We start from the raw sequence: 4,442 nt of genomic DNA, 5'->3' as shown, positions 1-4,442 counted from the left end.
ATAGATAGGTAGATAATTGACATCTATTTAAAACAGGAGCAGAAAAAATGGGAGGAAAGAATCTGTTTCCTCTGGAAAATAAAAACATAACACCCTCTTTTTGAAAGATGCGCCACCTCTCCATGAACCCAATGTGCACTCTCACTCACGGCGACAAAACTCCACCAAGAACAAGAGGGCAATTCCACGCCAGGACGAAGGTTGGAATTTACTGGTCCGGTGTGGCTCAGTTGGTAGAGCATGGCTCTTGCAATGCCAGGGTTGTGGGATCAATTCACATGGGGAAAAAGTATGAACGTGTATGTACTCACTACTGTAAGTCGCTCTGCATAAGAGCGTCTGCTAAATCACTTAAATGTAAAATTGGGAAAACTCATGTACTGGAGGCGGCATAGCCACTAGCTGACAAAGTCATTAAATCACTTCTAACATTATGCCTAACCCTAACCTTTTTTTTTTCATGCATTATTACAGCTGGCCCATCTAGTGGAAATTGCTTAGCTTTGCCGCCAGGATAAGATTCATCCCGCCAGGAGTCAGGACAATCCGGAAATATTTTGGGTATCTCAAATTGTTCTGGCAATTCTCACATAGAAACTTAATTGAGAGGAAGGAAGTTTGACATGCTTTGACATTTGTGTCGCAATTTCTTTTTTAGGAAATCGTGATGAATGTGGCCATTTTAGACCCTTTTTAGACCTGTACATACCTTATGTAAGACCCTATTATCCGTGAACGGTACATGATACATGATACGGTCACACTTTATTTGGATAGTCCCATATAGATGATCATACTATCAACAAACTGTGTGTTGTTAGGATCCTGGATGCTGATTGGTTGATATGCGGGAGTTGTGGCAAAATACCATGACCTGTTAAAGTCATAATTCTACTGTCCCGCAGCCCAGGCAGGAAATTCATAAACTTAATCTCCCTTGGAGAAGAAACTTTATTTTTCCATGACACTATTTGGTTTGCAACAGTTGTGGGTTGTATAAACCTACCTCTTACAAATGTGATCTCTCCCGTGCCAGTAGGCTAGCTAGCCCAATAATGTAAGTGAAATGAATCATTCATCATGGAAACTGTAAACACTCAGAATTCCATTAATTCATTAAGCAGCGCAGTGCGTCCTATGTAAGCCTATTGGGTTTTTATTAAATCATTGTTTATTGAAGTTCTTGTCTCTCATCATCATTAACTCTCTGCTAGTTAGCTACATGCCAATGATTTGTTTAACATAGCAACGTCGAATGAATAGAATGATTAGAATTAACGACTGGGTCAAAACAGTCGCTTGGGTAGCAACTTCAGAATGCAAAAGTTATCCGATGCGGGCATGGAGGCAAGGGAAATAATGGCAGTGAGTGGCCATCGGTGTGAGAGCTCACTCAAGAGTTATCGGCAGCTCCTAACATGGAGAACAGAACGCGCTGGAGTGCCATTTTAGCTGGCAACGATGTGAGTGGGAAGTCCCATTCTCCGCCAAAGAAGAGGCAAGCACTGTCTGTCACCAACCAGCGCCAGGACCATGGACAGTTCTTCCACTCGTGTGCCATCAACGGAAACGTCACTATTAACGTCACCAACTAGCTTGGTTAGCTCGGACTCGCCAACCATAATAGTTGTTGCCTATGTAGGTCTATTGGATATTTATTAAATCGTTATTTATTAAAGATCTTTTCTCTCATCATCATGAAATCTCTGCTAGCTAGCTACATGCATTTACATTTACATTATGGTCATTTAGCAGACGCTCTTATCCAGAGTGACTTACACTTAGTGCATTCATCCTTAAGGGACATTTCTAAATGTTTCTACTTCATATTCATCATCTCCAGCACCACCCCAACATCAACATATGTGAAAATGGCACGTTTCTATGTTTTCTGGATAAATAGACAGCGAAAGATACGTTTTTCCAATGACATCATCTGTGTGCATCATGTGATTTTGACCAATTATGAGTAGGCATTGCCTACTAATTGTCTACTAATTGGTTGATGATCTCATTGGAAACACTTATCTTCCTGTCGTTAATGGGTTCGATAAAATAATGTATGCGCTAACTGTAAGTCGCTCTGGATAAGAGCGTCTGCTAAATGACTAAAATGTAAATGTAAATGTTAATATTTGTATAAATATGTTAGCAAATGTTTTATAAAAGAAATAAGGCTCTCGAACCCTGGGATTATCATGTGATAACTCCCTTCTAAGGGCTGTTCACATCAATTTCTATGTAGGCCTATAAAAAAGTACCAGAGAGCCCATTATGGAAATGTGACGTGTTTCAAGAGTGTATTGTTTAAAAATATATATGTCTAAAAATAAGCTCAATCAAAAAGGGCACTTTTGAGATATTCATATTAATATGTGTAATGCTGAATAAATTGATGTGACATTTTTTTTTCCTGAATCTAGACTCACTCCATATTTGAGAGTACATTGTAAGGAGTATGATGATACCATGTACAGTTCACGGATCACAGGGTCTTACAGGAGACGTGTATAGGTCTAAAAAGGTCCTAAAGTGGCCACATTAATCATACAAAAATAATAATATGTGATCCAAAAGTAAAAAGCGTGTCAAACATCCTTCCTAATATTGAAGTTTCTATATGAGAACTGCCAGAACAATCTGAGATACCCAAAATATTTTTGGGCTATCCTTGCGTGGAATTGCCCAAGAGAGAGGCATCCGTTGTCTGTTTTTCTGACGCAAATGCGGCCGCATACATCACCAGCCGCAAGGTCAGGTGGGCAGCGGCGTTCATTCCGCTTAGCCCGTCTCAGGGCCCTGCAGCGTGGGAGGCGTCACGTTTTGTCACGCTGGCTGCTCTGAGGCCCCATCATACGCTGACATTTCCACAAGATGGCTCCCCTGAATTATGCTGTGGTGGAAAGGGCCAAGAAGAGACAAAATACAAACTAATTATCTGTGTGTCTGCCTCACACCTGAAACCAACCGCCACTTGTTTTTATCACAGCCAAGTGGCGCTTATGCAAAATGGCACTCGGGTAATGGGGGAACAATCAATGTCGCCTGCCGCTCCTCATTCTCCACAGAAAACCCCCCTTTCTTCGGGGCGGAACGACACATTGTCACCTCCACGCCTGCCATTTCCCAAATGAATCCCAATTTGCCTGTTAAGCGCAAGCCGCGAGAGGGGTCACATGCACTGTGCACAGGCTAATTTACATTCTCAGGTGCATGTGTTTGTGTTTAGGTAGTACTGGGTTAACTATGGGCGCTACCCTGGCGGCAGTTTGTCGGGTGCTGAGTTAGTTTGCATATCGCCTCTTTTTTATTTATTTTTTATCTGTAGACCTGCCGTCGTGGCATTTCTGTATGGAGGACATTTGGTGAAAAGACCGTCTCAGGTGTCAAGCGGCTAATCATGCGGCGGCTCTAGGTCATTTGTACAGAGGCATTGATCACCACTGTGACCCCATCACATTGCCCCGCCACACTCAGGAATAGCCACTGCCACCACAGGCATCACTATGGCCAGCCGAAGACAAAAAACAAGAATGGCAAACCCTCAATAGGACACACATCACTGAAATAATCATTGTGCTGGTCCATTTTGTATATTGGGATTTCATGAATGTGGCTGAGTTTATCAACATGAGAGTGAGCCGGGGAATGACCATAACCATCTTAGAGGGGTGCTGAGAATGGGGGATACAGCCTACATGGAATACTCTTCCTAAATGATTTCCTGAGCAGAGCTGGGGTCCAGTGTGGCTCAGTTGGTAGATTATGGCGCTTACAACGCCAGGATTGTGGGTTCGATTCCCACAGAGGAGAAGTTAGAGAAATATATGCACACTAGATAAGAGAGAGAGCATCTGCTAAATGACTACATTTTTGTATTTTTTATGTAAATGTAAAAAATATCATATGCCTTTTAGCATGTCACCCGGGACTATGAATCACAATTGCTACATGTTACCTGAGAACGTCAGGGCTTTTTGATTAAAGTAAAAGGGATCTGAGGCAGGACCCAGCAATGGGGTCGCCGGGAGTGGGGTGCAGGGGGAGAGTGAAGAGGGGGATGTCACAGATTTGGGTTGGGAGGGTTAATTACAATAACAATGGGGGCGGCCAAAGAAAATGTATCCCGCCCGGCTGAGCTGCTCTCCCCATTTGTTTCAATAAGGTAAATTGATTGTGATGTCCTCGGGTGTCATTTGCATCGCATCCATAGTGTACTGTTCTTCTCCCCCCCTCCTCCCCTACAACCCCTTAGTCTCTACTCACTGGAGTCAGGACAATGTTCGATGGGGTCACATTGATCTTCTCGGGGAAGGCTGTGTGAGAACACACACACGTACACATGCACATCACCTTCAGCCTCAGTCCACACACATACACACACACACACACTCAGCACCCAGAGCTCATTGTGGTGATGTGAACACCTCACACCTCAGCAC

Source organism: Coregonus clupeaformis, chromosome 39 (genome assembly GCF_020615455.1).
Source record: "Coregonus clupeaformis isolate EN_2021a chromosome 39, ASM2061545v1, whole genome shotgun sequence".
Classification (NCBI taxonomy): domain Eukaryota; kingdom Metazoa; phylum Chordata; class Actinopteri; order Salmoniformes; family Salmonidae; genus Coregonus; species Coregonus clupeaformis.
This window is presented reverse-complemented; position numbering follows the sequence as displayed.